The 23,228-nt window shown below is 41.1% G+C and overlaps 1 protein-coding gene across 1 annotated transcript in view; it reads right to left on the reverse strand.

The window, feature by feature from the left end:
- Positions 1-23,228, reverse strand: part of DPP10 (dipeptidyl peptidase like 10) — a 603,190-nt gene that overhangs the window by 579,715 nt on the left and 247 nt on the right. The window lies entirely within an intron of this gene.

The raw sequence follows: 23,228 nt of genomic DNA on the forward strand, positions 1-23,228 counted from the left end.
GGAGGCACTCTGTGGTCCAGCTTAGCCATAATAGGTAGACATATTTCCCTGATATAGAGACAAGTCTCTACTGAAAGAGATCAATAGCTTCCCCTTTATATAATCATAGAATTGTAGTTAGAAGGCACTCTGGTCCAATCCCCTGCAATGCAGGAATCTTGCCCGTCTCTGGGTGGGCTTAAACCACCAACCTTCTGGTTAACAGCCAGAAGCACTGACACGTTACAACAACTTTTAAACAAATCATAGTTCTCCTATTAACTGCAGTTTGTTTAAAAGTATCATCACATTCAACCCAGGATCAAATAGTTATTTCAGATTCTGACTTGTTCTCAAACCATAGCTTAAATAAATAACTGTAGGGAACTGTGGTTGTTAAAAGTGAAATGGAAGTTTTCATCAGTCTCATCTGGAAGTAAAACAAAACAATCTGCAAGTTAAGGGGTGGGTGGGGAATCCAGTGTTAAAGTTTGACTTGTATCCTGTAGCAGAATGTTGTCATTGTTAAAATGTGGTCTTTTCTGTTCCTAGGAACAAGGTGAACTAAGTATAGAAATAAAACCTTACATTTCATGCAGTTCACAAAAGCTGTATTTCCCTCCCACAAAACAAAGGAAGCAAAATATTCACAGCCCACTGTTCTCCTTACATATACACAGTGGTACCTCGGGTTACATATGCTTCAGGTTACAGACTCCGCTAACCCAGAAATAGTACCTCGGGTTAAGAACTTTGCTTCAGGATGAGAACAGAAATCGTGCTGCGGTGGCACGGTGGCAGCGGGAGGCCCCATTAGCTAAAGTGGTGCTTCAGGTTAAGAACAGTTTCAGGTTAAGAACAGACCTCCGGAATGAATTAAGTACATAACCAGAGGTACCACTGTACTTCAGTTACAAAGCAGATCACCTGGATTCTGGGGATTGTCCAGTGATCACAAAATAACATTAAGACACATGCTAGATTCCTCCCTGCCACCATCATGTATGTTAAAAACCTCACTTGAGATCAACATTTTTTTATCTGTGCAACCCAGTAATTCTCCTCAAAGTATTTTCTGTAAAAAAAAAAAAAAAAAATGTTTTGCTAGTATCCTAATTACACTGGCTGCCGAGTGAGGCTATAAATGCAGTATTTCACATTGCAGACATGCCGGCTGAACATCCCCTGCATGTTCATCTCAACTAGATCATCTCTTGGGCGACTCACTGAGACTATGCAGGGAAACTGAAAGGCAAGGTAAAGAGGATGGGTGAACTAGGTCACATTTACTAATATAGCACAACAAATCTGCAGCCGGAACCATGGTGCAAGAGACAAACAGCTCATAACAAACTGTAGGTGAGAAATCCATTCCTGTTAGCTCTGCTGCTAAGTCTGCTACCAATTTAAAGCACAAGGGCATGGGAGCTATTGGTTGTTGACATAACTCAGTATTCTCTACAATGACAGACAGTGGATCTCCATTTAGGAGACATTCTCAGCCCTATTCAGATATACTGGGAATTGAAAGAGGTATCTTCTGCATGTAAAGAATGTACTTTCCCACCAACCTATGGTGATTCATTGTTATCAGACAAGAATGTGCTATTAATTAAGACTGTCACCAAGCAAATTTGCATATTTACAAGACAGCAGGAAGAACAAGTAGGTAAGTCATTCATCCATTCACATTTTTTGCTTACCTTACAGGATTGTTCATAAAGGAAACGTAAAAGAATTGGTGTGTTTTAATAATAATAACTTAATTTATATGCGACATTCAGCTATTGGACCCTAAGTAGCTTCCAGAATATGGATAAAAACAGTACAGTATAATCCTAAATGTACAAATGACATTGATTGATTGATTGATTGATTGATTGATTGATTTACTGAATAACCAATATGAAGAAAATCAATAGTACAGAGGCTAAAATGGTGTTCTACTCTTAAAGGGGGGGGGGACCAGCAGCAACTAAACGATATTATACGCTAAAAGCCAATTCAAACAAAACTATCTTCAATTTCTGATGGAAATGATGTACAGAAGGATGGATTTAGATGAGGAAAGCACTTAAAACTCTAAAAGCACTACATAAATGCTAGGTAGCATTTATTTCTCCACTGCTTGAAACATAGAAGAACCTCTTAGGTACATGCATTATGACCCTTCTATCTAATCACAAATTTGGTGTATGCCAGCTCCACCTTTTTGTAATCCCATGCTGTGCCCAGCAAGGAAATTCCCTTAAGTGTCATAGCAGGAGTGCAGGAATCTGCAGCTCTCCAGATGTTTGGGGGCTTCAGCTCACATCAGTCCCAGCCAGCATTGGTGATGGTCATTGATGAGGGGAGCTTTGTTGCCCAACATATGGAAGGCCACATGTTCCCCATCCTTGGTCCTGAGGGATGATAGGCAAGGCCAATGAGAGGCAGGAAATTCTGGCATGTGCTGTGGCTTCACATGATTAATGCAGAGCCATCTTACCTGCATTGTGATCAAATATGGCTAGAGGTGCAACCCAACAAGCTTGAAAATCTAAACCAAGAAGGTACTTTCAACAGTGCTTTTAAGAAATGTTTACATTCAATCTGTACTCTTTTAAGGCAGTTTCACCGTAGCTCCCAAGCTAGAGTTCCCTTGCATAGCAACTTATATTTAGCATTGACTGGACTGACCTAGACTTCCAGCCCCTAGTAAAATAAGCTTCCAATAAGATATGTGGTACATGTCTATATAATCAAAGCTTGACTAACTTGAAGCTCTTCACCTGCTTTATTGATCAAAAGGAGTTTCATTTAATACTGTCTGAAATATAATCAAATTCAGCCGGCAATATACCATGATGGCACTTGCTGACCATTAGACAAATTAAACTGCAATGGCTGATCATTGATCAATACTGAACTTCTTGTTATGGGCTGGTAATCCAAATAATGCAAAGAATTAAAATGCAGTGTTGGCCTGGAAGGTGGTGTGATGTATAAGAAGGGCTAGGAAGAGACCACCAATGCTAAATAGAGACTGAAGAGGAGGAGACCCCCAATACTTTATTAGTTGAGATTATATGCCAGCACAGTCAAAGGATCACCAGAGTCGGCATCATTTGAATGTACAGCTGCTGACTCACTATGAGTCCCCAGTGTGACAATAGTAGCATGAATGTGTAAAATGCTCACAACATGCAGGCTGTCTGTTGATTGGCTAGGAGTTCCAGCTGCTGACATTAGCAACCTGCACTGGTGGTAACTCTTAAAAATGATACAGGCAGCCACATGCCTGCATGGTTGTGAGCATTTCCCATATTAACTGCAGGGTGTGCATATGCAACCAAAATGAATGAACATGCACGCAAAGTCCACAATACTGTTTGAAAACTAGGAATATGTATGTAAAACCATACTTCCCTGCTTATGCTGTACATATGTGCGCACTACATGGTGTTTTATGCACATTTTCTATTCAGCCCATTTTAACTACAACAGATACTAGATCAGATTCAAGGCTTCTTCTGTCCACAGGAGTCTTTTGATCCAGTGGCAAAATCCCACTAGTAGGAAGGAGCAACTCGTGCTGATTTCTCCCTCCCTCTGCAGCTGACACCTCCACATCCCACACTGGGAATATGAAGGGTCCTCCATTCATCCAGGACACTGTGTGAGAGGTAGGGACTGAGAAGAAATTCAATTCAGTTCACAGTTAAAGCCATATTAGCACATTGTTCAAAATTACCACATGGCTGAATTTTACGATGCAGTTCTCCAAAGGAAGAATATATACAAAAATGCATATATAGTGGTACCTTCGGTTGTGGACAGGATCCATTCTGGAGCTCCAGTCAGATCCTGAGGTTTCCGTAACCGGAGGGACCGCTTCTGCGCATGCTTGCACAGCGGTAGAGCGCTTCTGCACATGCTTGCACGGCCAAACCCAGAAAAATACTTCCGGGTTTGCCGCGTTCGCATCCTGAAGGATACACAACTGGGGGTGTGCGTATCCAGAGATACCACTGTATTGGAGAAACTGCATATCAATATGTTAGTGAAGATAGCATACAAAAATGCATTATATTATGAGGAATTGCTTGCAAATAATTGTACATTAGTCAAAGCTGTATGCGTAAATGTGTTTAGCAGGAGAAATTCACACTAAAATGCTCCAGAATTTTCATGAGTATTTTTTTATAAAAAATCACAAATTGCTGGTGAAATGTGGAGAACTGAATTTAAGTTTAGAAAAATGAGAGACTGAAATTGACAGATTATTTCATCCCTAGAAAGAGGTGACAAGGGGATCTGAAGAGGGGGAGAATCAGAATGAAGTCTGGATCCAGCACATATTATATCTGTTGTACTGTCTTGACCATGATTTTCAGGAATAGTTTTCACATGTCAGAAAATTATTCTGCATGCCAATGACTCTGGACATGAGTTTTAACCTTTGAAAGCTGCTCAGCAAGTAGATTTCCTTCATCACATGTAAGTATTTAGGCCACCAACAATGACCACACAATAACTAAAAAGGAGATGAAAAATGGCAAAAACTCACATATCTATTTCTACTGCATCTACAGTGGTACCTCTGGTTAAGAACTTAATTCGTTCCGGAGGTCCGTTCTTAACCTGAGGTACCACTTTAGCTAAAGGGGCATCCTGCTGCTGCCGCGCTGCCGCCGCGCGATTTCTGTTCTCATCCTGAAGTAAAGTTCTTAACCCGAGGTACTACTTCCGGGTTAGCAGAGTCTGTAGCCTGAAGTGTTTATAACCCAAAGCATTTGTAACCCGAGGTACCACTGTAACAGGAAGTAAAGTGATGGGTGTATGTTGACAAATCTACAACTGACATTGGGGAGCAGGAAGCTGTCAACATCCCACTGGAGCTTGAAGAGAATATTTTTACCATGATAAGGAATTAAGGTAAATGGTAATGGGTGGATTAAAAATTGTTTTCATACTAACTTCACTTTGACATTCAAAACAACCGCAAGACAATGTAACATCAATAGCAGTTCTGGTTGGATGATTTATTCAAGGTATACAAGACAGGTGATTATTTTTCATCTACATAAAAAGCCAGAGCTCATATTCACACACATAATAAGACAAATACAGGATGTTGGTGCTCTAAATCATCATGCTCATATACATAAACACAATGCAAGCACTAAAATTCAATTCTGTGCAGTCATTATAACCCAGCCCAAATGTACTTGTCAGGCTCTTTTGCAGCATGAGCCTCTGCCTTGGTATAAACTAATGCTCTGTTTGCATCAAAACCCAAAGGCCCATAGAAGGTTTGAACTATTATGCAAAGCAGGCTTGAGAATATTTCCAATCTGCAATTACAGCCAGGGCACTTTTAGCTCAACTCCCTACTGGGATTCTTGCATAACTTTAATGGCATTCTGAGTATCTTTGGGATGAATATTGCAGAATGCAACAGAAGGCAAAACCTGAGGTGTAAGGCACAATCTATATCACATCATATCCGTTAAAGAGCAGGGTGGGGAAACTAGTCCAGGAAGACATAAATTTTGCAAGCTGAATTTCCCACCCTGTAATTCGGCGTTCTGCAGTATAGTTGATCAATGTTCTCTGCTGAGCTGATCAGTCCAACAGGAGAGTGCAGGGACAAAACAACTCCTGAGTGTTTGGCACACCATTTCTAGATGCTTTCTTGTGTTAGCATAGTGTTGCTTTGATGAGGCCTGTACAACATATGGCCTACAAAATGCAACATGTGGTCCATCTATGGCTTGCAGTGCATTCCCAGCATGTTTACTTAGAAGTATTTCTCACTGTTCAATGGCGCTTACTTCCAGGTAACTATGCATAGGGATTACAGGCTTTATAATTGTTTTTGTTTGTTTGCCCTGCAAACCCAGGGGGAGGCAGTGTTGGCTCCATACAATATATGTGGCTGGTATGCTATGGTTGGCTTGGTGGTGCAGGTCTGCTGTTTGTGCACATGCTCACTCTTATCTCTAGGCACAAGGTCCACAGTTTTGAAATCCAGTTTCAGATGCTACACACAATAGCAAGAGATCCCTTCCATGTCAACTTTTCACATTTTATGCGTAACATGCAAAGTGAAAGTTTGCTGAGCTTCTACATGCATCACAAAAGAGTTGCATGGTTTTCCCTTTAGAGGTGCACACTGAGGAAGGAGGAGTGATGGGGTTCTCCTGTTGCCACTGATAACATCAAAACATCTATCCTAAGGCAGGGGTCACTAACATGGTGACTGTGAGTGTAATGTCACCCTCAATGTCTTTCCCTGTCACCCAGAAAGACTCTGAGCCCTCCCACTCACTGTCCCCTCTGTCATTGGATGGTGAGGGTGGTTACCCTATTCTCCAGAGAGGCTGATGGTCACTCAAAAATCTAAGTGTGTCCCTGGGCCTAAAGAAAGTTGGTGCCCTCCCCCAAGGCTGAAGATGCCCCCCAAAGACTTAACACTCTCATCATCTCAGATGGTAGCCTGGCCAATATAGGTCACAAATCTGACATAATAGATTGCTTCAGAACCTGTTATAATGACCACCAAACATTATTCTGTCCTCCTGCATCAGTTACTTCCTTCTGTTTAAACTGCCTGGTGTCTAGTTCTGTATTTAGCAGCCAAAAGGTCCGTCACACATCACCTTCTTATTTAAAAGTCATCTAAAATCTGCTCATGTCCCCATGTTAATTTTTGACAAGGTTGTTCAGCTATATGCAGCTTCCCCATTTTATTTAGACATCCAGCAATGACAGATGCAGAACTAAATGTCTGTGTTCAGGGTTATATCTGCCTTTTTCCAGATGGACTGTTTTCTGAGGTTTTTATATGGATTGGAATTTGGAGATATGGAGAGGGAGAAAAGCATCTCTTACAGTCCCATCATAACACTTCAAAGAAAGAGAATTTAAATCAGGCTTTTACTACATTCAGCCTGCACTAAATCTGTCTAGGGCTAAAATATTAAAATGAAGGTAAAATTAATTATTGATCTGCATTCTTTATTCACTGACACTTTTTGTCAATTAAATCAGGCTGCATTTTGCTAGGTGCCCTATATTATATCCCATAATAGCCACTAATAATTTTTCTACACTTTTCTTTGTTGCTGCTGTGGATTTAGCAAACTCCCTTAACTCTTGGCTGACCAAGTTAAAGTGCCTTGAGACTATTAGGAACAACACAGTGTTATAGGGATGGTGTGAAAAGATAAATAAATATAACAAGTCACTTCATTAAATACCTTCCACTTCTAAGGTGTGACTTATTCCCTGGTTGTAATTCACCTTATGTGGTCTAGCACAAGGATTACCATTCATACCTATCTGAGAGCATGAGAGAGATAGAGATTCATACACACCCCACATAGTTAATCAATAATTTTGACACCACACATTTGCCATCCTCATGTACTTCTCACCTCACAACTTTTCAGCAGTCTCAATACATCAAGAGCAGCTTCTCAACACAACTTTCCCCCCACCAGTAAGTTCTACAAACAGACATCTAAACCAAAGTCATCCTGTTGTTGCCTGACAGCTATTGTTACAAAAACAAGCTCTCAAAGTAGCACCTAATGAGCAAGGGAACAAGTGTAAATGGGGTTGACTCTCCTTTTACTGGATAGCTCATTTATAACCACTCCACTACCTCAGGAGAGATGACACAGTTATGAGGCATCCTTCACTTTGTCCTGACAAACCCGAGAAGCTTGTGCCCATTCATTCAGCAGATGGGCAGCAGTGCTGAGAAAAATGGTGGGCTTCCTGAACAAATGTAGTATAACGGCAAGACAACAATACAATAGGAAGTTGGAGGGAAGCAGAGCCGGCAAGTCCTGGAGGATGGGGGTTAATGAAGAGAATTAGCAATGGTTGGCAAATCAGGCTGGACCACAGGAGCATTTTTTAGCACACCAGCACATACCTCGCAACAGTCCAGCTGTCAGGGCAGGCCTTTGACTGCATTCACCCAAAGCAGAACTGGCTTACCACATTTTGAATGAAATGAAATGATATACATAGCTATCTCAAGAGGGGGTGGTCCAGACTCTAACACTGCCCGTCTTTATTTCCCATGGCATTTGGAAAGTGCATTCATGCTTACTTGCGGAGGCAGGTAGTGTGGTGGAAGAGAGCTGCAGACCCCAGCATCTCTGTAGCTTACCTGGGTGCAGGCTTGTGCAGAGCTTGCATGAGGTCCAGGGCAGGAGTCCTGTTAGAATAAAGTTATAAATTCAAACAAAAATGCAGCCAGCCCCTGGCAGGGCTCCCCGTCCAGCTTTTCCCTCCAAGACCCAGGGCAAGTTTACCTGGCTGCCCCACCCTGTGCACGGGCCTGCCTGGATGGGGCAGGGCAACTAGAAGTAGTTCAAGTGCATTTCTGCTAGTGCATCCACACAGCTATGACTCCATTGCCACTCTGGATTACTCCAAACAAGTCTGAAGTGCAAGGTCAAATTCATTTGAATGTTTCCATAGTCTATCTAGGAGAGTGATTCTCATTACATTCCCCACAGTTTGCACACTGTCTTTATGTGTCTTCTGACTTTTTGTTCCGTTTCAGCCAGACATCTCTGGATCCAGCACTTGTGATTTATTCCACTGATGTCTTATAAACCAGACTGTGAAAATTATACTATGTTTGATGCACCAGACTTTCCAGAACTACAAAATCTCAAGGTAGTCTGGAAACTATAGAGACCCAAGGAGCACTAAGTCTTACCACAGAAATAAAGAAGCTTCATTGCATTACTGTAAGCTCCAAATGATTAAGAACTGCAATTTGCTTTTAAATACTCATGCACTTGCACAAGTTAATCTGTTAGCAGTATGATTCCAAAGCCTCTGTAAAATAGATTGGCTAAACTCTTGCCCACATGCGCAATTCTGTACAAGATGTAGAGCAAAAGCATGTTTCCTCTCTTTCCAAGCAAGCCTGCCTCATCTCCAGTAGCCATCTATCTACACTTTGAACATATTTTTAATAAGGTGTATATGCATAAAATCAGACACACATAGGGTGCAATATGAAGGGTGAAATCTAGGGCTGTGTATTTTGGATTCTGCATTTAAGAATATTACGTGTGTGTGTGTGTGTGCATGCGCCTGCCTATTTTTATGATTATTTCAATTTGTAACTGTTAGTGAAGCGTACAAACTTTCTGCTGTTGTGAACTACCGTGAGCATAGTTCACTGTGGAAAGGCAGCATACAAATAAGTACAATATACCCAGTGTGTTGCAATGAAGGGCAGATGTCCTAGCTGGCTAGGCAGAAAGCACATTTTCACTCCCAAGCATGTGTAGGATTCCACATTGTCCCATATGTCTCTCTGTGATAGCTATCTTATGAACACTTTCAGATACTCAAGGGGAACTGGGCTATCAAAGAGGAAAGAGTAATGAAACTGCTTGTCTAGGATATGTGTGGAAGTGGCAACTTGCTGCATCAGAATCAGCCAGAGCCAAGACTGTGTATAGCTAGCCAAGGTCATAGCAGGTAATGTGTCCCAAGAGCCATTGGAATAGGGTAGACAAGTAGGTTAAGCCGTTGAGTCAGAGCCAAGACCAGTTGACCCTAGCATAAGACTAGTGAGTAGAAGATAGAATGCCAACATAAAGACAAGAACCACATTTGTAGGACTGTCCTCAGTACTGAAATGCTTGAGCATTATCTAAACAAGGAATTAAACATAAACTTAAAAGCCAGGCTCAAGGAACTTCGTGTGCATCAGCTCTAACTGAAAATATATATAATTTAGCATGAGAGTTATTTAAAGGAAAAAATGGTGTCAGTTCATGCATGGCATTTAGCCCCTAATTTTCCTCTTGAAATGGCTCGAGCATCAAACTGCTACACTTATTTGGCAATCCAAGGAAGTTTAAAGAGCAATTTAATGATCACTGTGAGGAAGAAGTCTTGAAAACATAATAAACAAATAATAACAATAAGACATGCACAAATGGATGGACCAGTGGTCTTATTCCATGTAAAACAGCTTCCTATGCATGTTCCTGTGCACAAGATTCTTGCCTACTTTCCATTTGCCTAAAGTGAGAAGCCTAGGAGAAGTGTGGGACACCGTCATTGCTCCATGCCATACTGCAGCTGCAGTCAGAAGCTAAATGGGAAAGTACTGTCCATGCCCAACTGGTTTAGCTAGAGCTAAATGTTGCTTTGCCCAGGCACAAAACCCATATGCAGGACTGCATGGAGACTATGAAGAAGAATTGGTGTATAACTCCATCATTGCTCTTTCCCATATTTACCAGGACATTAAAGTGGCAGTCCCTAAATGTGATAATGCATTTGCAATTAGTGTATTAAAGTACCTTCTTGCCCTACTGCACAAATCCACACCAACCCATACAAAACCAGACCTTTTTTTCGTTTAGGAAAATGACAAGGAGGTGCACTGAACAATTTTTCAATGCTAATTCTACTCAGAGCAGAGCCACTGAAGTCAGTGGACATGACTAAGGTTCCTTAATTTCAATGGGTCAACTCTAAGTAGAACTTAGCTGAATGTGCTCAATAAAAAAATGAACACAATCTAAGCAGCCTGTAAGATTTCTGTAAGCAAATAAGGATAAATGCTGAATAAACAAGTAATCTAGAGGAATTCTATAAAATGAGTGGGGACAATAACTTGTGATTTCTTTTCTACTTCTACAATCATTAGATAATTCCTTTTGACCTCCCCCTTGTGCCAACAATAGGAATAAAGAATAAAAAAAATTAAAAATGCCAGAAATTATTTTTGCATGCTGTAAATTGTCCTCTCAGCTTTATAGGAGAATGAGTTTACATTTACACTCAGAGGCCGTGCTTTCATGTTGTGTTTGTTAACAGGAAATTCAATAAGGAATAGCCAGTTATGAGCCAAGCCACTCAATAAAGACGGAATTGCCACTTAGCTGCCAACTGCTTTCTATCACACAAATGGTTGTTCAAATCTGGAGAAAAAATTTCAGGGCCATTCATACTTCAACTCTGACAAATAGGACAAGGAAATTCCAAGGTACTAAATAGCTCCAACTGCAAACTAAAGTAAAATAAAAAATAAAAAATAAAAAATGAATCTTATATTAAGAGATATGGAAGATTTATTCTGCTTCCTGCTCATTTCTCTCCTTGCTCTCAGTTGATGAGAGGCTGTTTTCTATGTTGGTGCTTCTGCCAGCAAAGATAATATGCTTGTCAGATTACCTGTGCCTTTGGTAAAAACACAGTTTGATTAAAAGAGGCTTATAACGTATTACCTTCAGCAAACACTTGTCTCTCCATACATACCACACTCATGGTGGATGTGATTTCGTTATGAAATCATCAACTCCTTCCTGTAACCTGGAATTTTCAGGATGTACAACTGTCTGAGAGTTCTGGCACATAAGAATGGTTCAATGGCTCAGAGTATACATAACTCTTTAATGCTGTGCCATGTGCCTTCTCCTCAACAATAACAGTAACAACCTCCCCCCTCTTCCCCCAAAAACTATGGGGCAAATGTACACACACACACACACACACACACACACACCAGTGAAGCTTGCATTATAGCATCATGCTCATGCCTCTATGTCTTCTTTGTTCTTCTGCAAGTCTGCAACCTAGGGAACATAGTTTAGTATGTGTTTTACCATTAAATGATGCGGAACACTGGGCTAAGGGAAGCTGCTTTATACCACTGGTCCCTCTAGTCCATCACTGTCCTTGTACTGGTTACACCCAGGATTAGCCACACCTGAATTCAAGCCTAGAGTGTGTTTTCTTCAGCCCAACATCCCTGAGATCCGTTGTCGGCCCAGGCTCTGAAAAGCAGCTTACTGCTAGGAGGATCTGCTTTATTGAGATTGATACTAATACTATCAGGGAGTCCAGCCACAAGAGACTCACAATGCCTGCCAGTTACAGGTCAATGCTGCACTCTTCTCCTTTCCATATCTGAGGTGGGATGCTGCAATCCAATGGTTGTTCACTAGGCTAATTTCAAGCCTAACGAAGCTCCTGAGGTTCCTAGATCATGGCTCCAAGTCCCTGGCATTGCGAGAAGGTCTTGCTTCCCCAACAGCCACAGCCTTGGAATCCCTCAGAAATCAGGTATATAGCTTTGCCTACCAGCTGCCCAGCCTGCAGACTTGCTTCTACCTTCGAGCTCACATAACTCAAACTCTCAACTCTAGCCTTTGTCTTTCTAACAACCAGCGAGTGGAGGAAGAGTGACCCACCCATTTGTCACCCTGCACAGAGCCACTTCCTTTGTTACCTTACTGGCTCCTACTCAGAGGGCCATTACCTCACCAGGAAGCTAGCATGGCTATTCCAGGAATTGAATCTGTGCTGGATCTGGTCTACCAAGTTTGTAATCAAAACCCCAAGTTTGTAATCAACTCCCAGCATGAAAGCTGCCCATAGCTGCAAATGGTGGTGGTCTTTTCCTAGAAAAAAGGTGCCAGTACTCTATCATGAGCACCGACAGCGAGGCAACCAGGGTGCACACAGCCAGCAGCAGGGAGCAGAGCCTGATAGGGGAAGCACATCAGATGCTGTGCTGCCCACTCTTGCACTCCTCAGGGAGTGGCACTCGTACATTCCACCAGCCCTGGGAGGTGGCAGCAGTGGTTAGGCCTGAGGAGGGCTTTGTTCATGCCATGGCTCCTCATGAGGCTGAGTGTTTCAGGGCGGGGGGGTGGAGTTGTTGGTTCTGCATACCAGTGCATACCACAAGGAAATAAAACACTAGTTGTAAAGCAGTGAGATGAAAGACCAACCTTATCACTTTTCTGGCATGTGCCCACCAAACCAAACAAGACACTGGACCAATCCAGGGTTTTGTTTTCTGGTCTGTTGGCAAGCCCACATAGATAGCATCTCTTCAAAGCTGCTCTTTACTCGGATGATAATTCTGCCTTCTTCAATAGTTCTTTAAAAGCTGTGTTGTGGTATAAAGAAATCTATTAGCATGCGTCCTTTTCCTAACATGATTTTCACTGGGTTGCTGCCTTCATTTAATTTTATCTTTTCTGTTAAAACACTCTTAAGACTGAGATAACAAACATAATTCAGCAATTTGTACTTCAGTTCATTCTGACTGATAATTTTCTAATTAATTCCCTCACTCAAAGGGGAGAAAAAACCTTCGGTGATTTTTATGTTTCAATTTAACATTCAGTTTAGCGATTAGATTAGTAATAGAGTCCATTTTAAAAGATGACACTCTTCAAGGCGAAGTGGGAATGCCTCCCAAATCACATCTTGGTACAGTGGTGCCCCACAAGACAAATGCCTCGCAAGACGGAAAACCCGCTAGACGAAAGGGTTTTCCATTTTGGAGGTGCTTCGCAAAACGAATTTCCTATGGGCTTGCTTTGCAAGACGAAAATGTCTTGCGAGTTCCTGCGGGTTTTTTTTCCTCCCCCCCCCCTTTTTCTAAGCCGCTAAGCCGCTTATCTGCTTATCCGCTAAGCCGATAAGCCGCTAAAAGCTGCTAAAAGCTGCTAATAGCGCTAATCCGCTAAGCCGTCAATGGGCTTGCTTCGCAAGACGAAAAAACCGCTAGACGAAGAGACTCGCGGAACGGATTAATTTCGTCTTGCGAGGCACCACTGTAGATATCTAGCTTATTATTATCTAGCCTGCACTAATCTTGAGACATTTACAGGATCGCAAGCAGAATGATGTGGGCATAAAGTTACTAGTGGATTAGATGACCCCAGGGGTCCCCTCCAGCTCTGCAATTCTAGCCCTCTGCCCAACAAGGAGGTATGCAATTTAATATAAGCGAGACAAGAGACATGCATTTATGTTCAAGTGGCTCAGTGGCAGAACATCTGCCTTGCATGCAGAAGGTCCCAGGTTCAATCCCCAGCATCTTCAAGTAGGACTAGGAAAGTCCTTGCCGGAAACCCTGAAGAGGCACTGCCAGTCAGTGCAGGCTATACTGAGCTAGAATGGTTTGACTCAGTATAAGGCAGCTAAGTGAGATGAACATAAGAAGACTCCTGCTGGATCAGGCCCGTGTCCCATCTAGTCCAATGAGAAGCCTATGGGAAACTCACAAGCAGGATCCAAGCACTTTGCGTGGCAAGTCCCCCTCCCCCCTTGGGAAATAAAGACACAGGACACAGTATTAAAGGTTAACGAGTGGAAAAGGCCACAACTTTATTGATTGCAGGAATTGAGCGGTATTGGCTTAGGCATTGGTCCTAACAACTAACCGGCTTCAGCCCGATTGCATGAAGGCCGGTAAGGGTTAACCACCAGTGGGGGGACTCCTGCTGATGTAGATCAACTAGGAGCTCCCCCGGGGCCACCGCTCGGGGGCATTCCTTAGGCCCACACTTCCATAGGCTTTGGACAGGGCAACGCCCCCCGGAATCCTTTACCGGACTACCGGACTACTTTACCGGGTCAGCTGGAACAGCGAAGAGAGGGCGGTCCTCAGGCGCGCCGGCCATAAATAGCTCAGGCCACGCCTCCCTGGCCAGCCCATTGGCTGGACAGGGCGATGACGCGCCCGAGGATTCCCTCATTCTCGCGGGGGCTGTGAGTCAGCCCCCGCGTGCGTGGGGAGGGCGTGGGCCCGCAACCCCACCTCCTCTCCAGCTCGGAAGTGGCTTTCTCCTCCTGTGGTTTTCAACAGCATGACTGCCTCCAGCTGTGGAGGCAGAGCACAGCCATCAGCAGCCTTCTCCATGAATCTGTCTACTCCTCTTTTAAAGCCACCCAAGTTGGTGGCCATCACTGCCTCCCGTGGGACTGAGTTCCATAGTTTAACTATGTGCTGCATTAAGAAATGCTTTATTTTCTGTCCTGAATCTTTCAAAATTCAGCTTCATTGCTTTTCTCCATCTCTCACAACACTAGAACTCACTGACATACAAGTTATCACTGTTCACTTAAATCTAAAGCACCAGATGTATTTGTGCATGCAGTTCTACTCTCAGGTGCAATCTCATGAATGTATTTATCACATGAATGCTTATTTTGCTCTATGCTGCACCTAATATTATGGAATCTGGCGAAATTACAGGAGGCAATTTGTAGCAGAGCAGTGAAAACATTGTGAGAAATCAGATTCTGCAAGAATTCTTAATTGTTGTTGATACAAATTTGCCCAAAACAAAGACTTCTTGGTCTTGAGTAAACATGCAGGACATTTATTTAAAGCATGGTGTATATCACTGTAGCTGGATGAGAATTCAGATCAGCAATATTTGTTCTGCATTCTAGTTCTTGCTAACTTGGGTGGCACAATTTTATTCTGTGAACTGCCCTAAGACCTCCAGGTATAGGGCGATATATAAATTCAATTATTATTATTATTATTATTATTATTATTATTTAAAACCCAAGTAGAGTCCAACACTTACTATGGATGATAAGACATAGAGTAGACCCACTGAATTTAATGGACTTAAGCAACTTAAAACCTATTGATTTAAATGGGCATGTTCTGAGTATGACCAATACTTGATATCTCCCTTTATTAATAAGTAATTTAGAGGCACTCCCAGTCTGCAATTTTTACATGATGAGCACTCTCATCACAGTTTGCAATTACACATTCACACAAAGAGGTTGGAGTAAAGGGACATATCATCACATACAAGCAGCCAAGGTAGCTCCAAAGTTCTTCAAGAAGAAGCAGATCATTAGGCATTTTTTAATACCAGAGCAATTTCCCCACTTACATCACTCCTAGGAGCAACATCTGGAAGCTGCCTTAATCTCAAGAGATGCAGCAAAATGAAAGAAATAGATTAAATATGTTTATGTATATTTAAGGAATAATACCAATGAGCACCAACATACGTCTTTGAGACATTTCCCGACTTCAGGGAGAAATAAATTAAACATGCAATAAAAGTTTATTGCTGTTGGGAGATTTCACTTTGGAAAACCTGCTAGGGATAAATTTAATGGCATTGTAAATTTTATTTTGCAAGGAATGATTATTTGGGCCTGTAAGGACTGACAATTCTGTGTAAATCTAATCAGCTAGCTAGCAATTAATAATATTAAACTGCCTCGCATCTTTTGAACGCTTGAATGACCCACAATGTGCTGAGGAGTCTACCCCTTAAAAAGCCGATTATTCACAGACCAATTAATGCTTACTTGGCATGTTCAAAAAGTAAGCATTCCCCACCGCTATTATTATTATTATTATTATTTTAAAAAAGGAAAATCATCCCCTCCTGTCATAGCAAGATACTACTTTCCTTTGATGCAGCTGAAAGAGCTCCCAGAACCTTTTCCCAATTCAGCTTTCCCAGATTAATTTCTTACATTTTAGCAAGAGAGAAGAAAATCATTCATTCTTGTGATTTATCCCCTAGTAAAGCACTCTCCTAATGTTCCTCCTATTTTGACTTTTAGAGGGGCTTTAGGCTTTAAAAATTGTCAATATGCTCAGCTGGGCACAGTGGCGTAGCGTGGGTTGTCAGCACCCGGGGCAAGGCAAGTAATTTGCGCCCCCTAACCCTAACCCCCAGATGTTGTGCCCGGTGCGGCCGGACCCCCCTGCACCCCCCACGCTACGCCACTGGTTGGGCACTGGAGTTACCATGCTTATGATTTCAGCCACATGAAATATACAGCCTACTGTGCTGCCCTCCCCCCACCCCAATTTTGGAGCAGGTTTGGGAGGTGCACAGAGGCTGCAGGAAAAAGGGGTAATCTGTTCCATCAACTATGTCTATTTCACTGATGGATAAACACCATTGGATGTCATGCTTTAAAACACACACACCATTACTAGAAGACTTCTCCTTGCTCTCAGGATACTATACTTAACCACCATGAGCCCAGTGCATATGCATTAAAATTAAGACACCACACATCATACATAGCCTCACATTTCACATGCTGAATCAATTTAGGCTCATTTTGAATGAATGAGAATGGTGACATATCAAAGGACAAAATGAGCCTTTAACTGGAAGAACAAGCACACAGGAGAGGTTGTGTGATGCAGTGGTCAGAGTGCTGGAGTAGGATCTGGGATATCAGAGTCTGAATATACAGTCAGGTCACTAAGTTGAGACCAGTCACCATCTCTCAACCAATGTAAAAATATTTACATTGCAAGTAGAGGACTCACCAGAAAAAAATGAAAGAACTTTTTTCCTAAGGTCACTAGGACTGCTTTCTTGACTTTGAATGAATTAATAAATGACTAATCAGTTATGTCAACCAGTCAGTCAGTCAAATTTATTTGTTAGAAACCATTGGTCATCAAAAAAAAATTACATGCTACCATTATTCATACCTTAAATGTAAATGCCCACCGCTTTCCATACTTAATGTCATATATTTACATATTTAGAAGGACAAATGTAAGCATTAGCCAGTCATCAAAGATATAAAATTAATGAGCTGAACTAGGGCATTAAAAGGAGAATAATAAAATTTGTGCACTCATCACAAATTTTTAAGATGGATTAGTTGTGCAATAGACATGTATGCTGACAGCACAAACTCAGATTCATGCTTGCCGCACAATAAGATTTTTTAACAAAAGTACTGTTTAAGTTGTGGTATTTTATTTTACATGTATTTAACCTGCTTTAAGCTAGACAAGGAAGACAGCATTTTTATGATGTTTTAAAACTGCCAACCCTGCCTCTTTTGTAATTGTTTCTTACAGTTTAATGAAAATATGATTTTATATGCTCTAAGCTGCCCTAAGTGGAAGGCGATCTTGCTCTAATAATAATTTTTAAAAGAAAAAAGACACTGTTTATTGTCAACAGAGAAAATCACCTTGAGCAATTTACACTTGGGCAATACTTTAGTTAGGGTAAGCCAAAATGTCACAAAATACAGAGCAAGATTTTATGTTCACCACACCTCTTAATCAGGTTGAATGCTAAGGGTTAGGAGTAAGAGGGTATAGCTAAAAGGGGGGCGGGATATTAAAAAATCACTTGAGGAGGTAGTCTCAAGACAGAATGAGGAGCAGATTGCACACTTAATTGGATTAGTCTCTGCTGGTTTTAAGCAGGTGTCAGGTTACCCTCTAGAAGTATAGGGAAAAGAAGCATTGGCTGATCTCTACATTTTAAAAATGCAACAGTTGCCCAAACTTAGATTTTGGAATTAAGCTGCATATGTTATTATTTCAACCTTACTAAATATAAACAATATATAAATAATTGTACACATACATGCATACAAATGTTTTCTGTTGAAGCACTGAAGACTAAAATCTACTGTTTAAAGTTTGCCTTTGATAACACCATCCTTTTTTATAACATTTTATTGGTTTTGTAATAAAATGATAAAATCTTCGGTTCCTAGGAAAGTTGGCAAGTTATTCTATCATTAAATGAAGACAAAGGGAGAATACATATATGCTTTCCATTTTTAAGACCAACTTGGTTTAGAACCAGCCAGAAAGCCAAGATAACTTGTTGGCACCCTAGCTCCAGGTATGCTTGGAGGAAATTGTGAATCTAAATCTTTTAAAATTTGGATTTCAAGTTTGGTTTTGGGTGTAATCCATTATAGTGCAATCTTGTGCATGTATACTCAGAAGTAAGCCCTACTGAGTTCAACAGGACAAATCCCCAGGTATCTGTGTATAGGTTTGACCTTTAGTTTGCATTGGGCATCATGAAGAACAGTGTACACTGGGATATTGATAAGGAGGGTAAGATCCCATTGATTCTGGGTCCATCAATGGCTTTTTCAGTATGTCAGCTTTCATATCCATCTGATCCACCTTGAAATGAAGGGCAAGGGCACCATACTTCGGTGGCTCCAATCATTCCTGGAAGGCATATCCCAGGATCTCTTCTCCAGGTACCCAGAGTTTTGGAGGGCTTTGTCTAGGGTGACATCCAGGGAAAACCTTAGACGATGGCCCAGGAGGTTCAAGCTTCAGCCCTTTGGCACTGGTGCCCAAATTTCTAGACCCTTCTACCCTTATCTGCAGCCTACTGTGCTCACCCCCTGCAGCCCAGATTAATACTTTAAAAAATAATACAGGATTTTGATTTTTTTAAGAGAAATATTGCACATTGCTCAACTTCATACTATGTTAAGTATTAATGTCAAGAAGAAATTAATACAGGAAACATTATACTTTACAGCTGTGCTATTACATTAAATATTATTGTCTCAGCAAAACCAAACATAATATATCAAGTAAATACCTATGATCACGTGATGAAGGTGTCCTTTTGTTCCGCTAGTCAATGAATAAAACTCCAATTCTGTGCAAATCTATTGCATTTCTGCTTTCTTTCTTTTACTTTTAAACCTTGTAAGCTGAGCTATTACTGATTATTGTTGGCCTTGAATTTTGTTTAACCTGTTCTTATGGCTATATATTTATTCTCTTTGCTGTATGTATATATATTTGTCAGTAAAAATAAAGCATGTTCTAAATCTAGTGCTGCTTTTGTTTCTCTCTTATATTCTCAATCGGAAATCAATACTGTTTTGCCTTGTGCACAACCACCAGCTACTGAAGTCGCTTCCAAGACTTGGCTCACATTTCCACCATTTATAATTTTTGCTTATCTGATGTAGTCTTTCTGGAATCATGTACCATCTGGATGTAACCTTATGACAACTTTCACATACATTTCCGTAGAATGAAAAAGTTATGCACACTTTCCCATATATACTTCCTATATCATGACCCTACTGTAACATACTCATTCTTCTTCACAAAATAGGGAGAATTAAACTTTAATTTTAGGCATCAAATGCTTTCCATCTGCCACAATATATACGTATATTGTCAGTTTTACTCAGAGTAAATGGTATTCAACTAAGTTTTACTCAGAGTAAACTCACTGAAATTAATGAACATGATTACGATAGGTCCATTGATTTCAATGGGTCTCCTCTGAGTAAACATTAGTTAAATGACACCCAGTATACTTTGGGCCTTATCTTAAATGAAGGCTGCACAATTTGTAACCCACCAAACTGAACTCAGCCGTACTTTGGCACCTGCAAATAATTTGATTGCATCCCCTATAGTTGCAGGTACAGGGAGACAGGAGGAACAGGACGTTTGTTAGGCAAATTTATCACCAATGATCAAACTCTGATTGATTTTTGAAGTTGCCATACTTTGGAGGGATTCTGAGTGTGCACCCAACAAGGCATGCAAACTTTAAATAATAATAATAATAATGATGATGATGATGATAATAATAATAATAATAATTTAAAAAAAAACACAGGATTGAGGACTTTCTACGAGTGTGTGTGTAGAAAGTAGCCCACTGTGCAAAGGTAAAAACTGAATTCATTGCTCCACCCACTTTTGCCTCTGGCTCTGTCCATCAATTGCATGTGAGTCTTTGAAGGCTGCCCAGGAGGGAATGTGATCCACAGGCAGGAAAAGTTTTCTCACCCGTTTTAAGCCCTCATTGCTACATATCCCAAAACTTTCAACAGCCCGTCTACCAATCCTTGCCTGTGCCTTTTATCATTCTGTGTTCAGCTCTCTTCAGAATAGTATACAACATATACAGTTTTTAGTTTGCCTTGCAGAGTGCTTGATATATCTACTGCATCTAATTCCTTTGCTTTCACTTGAAAGTAAGTTTCAATTTACCCATCCTTTTGAGGCATACTGGAGCAGAGGTGTGAGAAGCAATCTCTGTTTCCAGAGCTAATCATCAGAGAAAGGTGGTAGGTTGCGCAACAGGAGAATTTCTTAGGTTGAGATCTTATGGACTGACAAGTTTCTGAATTGGTATCTCATGAATATCTTTTAGCCTAGTATTTGTTGGGGGTATTTGTAAAACTGCAAGGAACTCTGTAGTGATGTTGTTCAACTTTCTTCCAATGAATCCAGCTGAGTAACATATAACACCTCCAACAATTTCAGCTGCCAGGTTTTAGATCTTACAGAACCAATAGTGCTCTTTCACCAAAGTCATTCTCTGCTCCAATTAGATTACAGTCTTACTCCATTATCAATCACAAGCCAAGAAAGCTATGTTCATTTCAGACACAGCTGCATATGGTATGCCATCTCTCTATCTCCCGCTCTGCAAATCAGTACTTCATGAAGAAAAATGAATGTATGTGTCTTCTTTCTACATAAGAATCCCTCAGAGAATTGGTTCCCTTTGGAAATGCAATGACACTGCAGAAAACAAAGCCGTTCTGTTGATCTTACAAGCACAAAAAGCAATGTCATAAATGAAAGTGGAATGGAGATGGATGCACACAACCCCTAATGACATCTGGTCTTGAAAGAGCCAAATATGTAAATTTTTCATGAGAACAGGCACGGCACCATCCAGTACAATGGTTCATCCTTGGATATCTTCCCTATAAACAGCAGTGTGAAGCAGGGCTGCATTCTTGCAGCAACTCTCTTGCAGCATATTCTTCTCTCTGTTGCTCTCCTATGCTTTCAGTTTGACCGAAGATGGTATGTACCTCCATTCAAGGAGAAACGGGGGGTCTGATCAACCTGGCACATCTCCACACCAAGAACAAAGTGCAATGGGTTCTTATCCAAGAGATGTTGTTTGAAAATGACAGTGCACTCCAAGGAAGCTCTACACAGACTCATCAACCATTTTGCCCAAACCTGCAGGGAGTTTGGCGTTACCACCATCCTGATGAAGATCAACATCCTAAGTCAGGATGTTGCCAGCACCTCACGCATCAGCATTAAGGTAGTAAATGATGCTGTCTACCTGGACTCCATAATAACCAGCAATCTCTCCATCAACACTGAGCTTCACATGCGTATTGGCAAGGCAGATATGGCAATGGCTTGCCTCTCCAAAATGCTATGGGAGAAATGTGATGCTTGTGACCAATACCAAGATGAAGGTCTGCCAGGCTTGCGTGTTGAGCACATTGCTTTATGGAAGTGACTTGTGGGCAACTTACACCCACCAGCAGCAACACCTCAGTACTTTCTATATGCACTATATCAGGGAGATTTTGGGAATGGCAGGACAGAGTCTCAAAGAAAGATGTGTTCTCCCAAGCCCACATTCCCAGCATATTTGCATGTCTGTCTCAGTGATGTCTACACAGGCTTGGTCAGATCTGGCCCAGTGAGCCAAAAATTGTTCCCCATAGCAGATGTACAATAAATAGTATACAATTACAGCATAAGGCGGTAAGTCTGTTAGAAGTTATCTGCAGCCATCTTGAAAGTCACCTAGCTTGTATCCAATGGTTATGCAAGTGGAAAACAACTCAGGCAACCCATCCTGCCCTGCAGCCCCTCTATCCTCCAAAAAGTCTCTCCCGAGGGTAACATGGGGATCTACTGAACAATGTAAACTGCATCATATAAGCCTACAGTCCCAGGAGCGGGAGGGAATTGGTCAATATTAGGTGCAGGAAGGAACACTGGGCAAATGGAATGGACAGGTCCATCAGTCCTACTATTCTGGGCATCTTTTCAACAAGATGGAGGATGATAATGCTTTAATTAAATAAATAGTACATTTTTTGTTTCTATCTGTATAGTGAATGAAGAGGCCCAAACAGAATTATGGATCTCTTACTTTAGGACTGATCCTGTTTAGCATATTTCTATAGTAAATTATTCTATTCGGAAACAGTTCTGGACCTGCTCAATTCATGCTACTTCATGTGAGAGATTGCAACATTTTCCAAAGAATATTCATTACATTTTGTGTTTGCTTTGTTTTCAGAAAGGTCATCAATCTCTGTTAACTCCTGTTTTGCTGCTGTTTAATAAAAGTCCTGCAGCTGCAATTCTTTGTGATGTGTGTTTGTATATGTATGAATAAAATATGTTATATAAATATCACCAGCAGGACAAACTCAACCTTTATAGCACCTCAGCTTTGGAATGTGCTATTCTAATCTTATTTATTTTTATTTATAAGATTTCTCGCCCACCCTTCACTGCAACAATCCAGGGTGGTTTACAACACTATAATACGGAATCTTTTTTAAAAAAAGACCAAGCCAGATAAAACTATTACAATTATAAAACAAGTAAAACCATTCCAGATGGAACAGAACAGTCCAAGTTCAATAAAAGAGACTACCTCAGCTGTCAAAGGACAAGATAAAAAGGTGTGTCTTCAGCATATGGCAAAAGCTGAGGAATGATGGTGCTAGGATTTAGGCTGAGTAGTGAGGGAGCCAAGTTTGCTGATGACACCAAGTTGTTCAGGGTGACAAAATCCAAAAGGAATTATGAAGAGCTCCAAAATAATTTAATATATTAGGTATAATAATAGAGAAAACAGTGGAAATAAATGTGATGGGGG

This window comes from Podarcis cretensis, assembly GCF_951804945.1.
Source record: "Podarcis cretensis genome assembly, chromosome: 1".
NCBI lineage: Eukaryota > Metazoa > Chordata > Lepidosauria > Squamata > Lacertidae > Podarcis > Podarcis cretensis.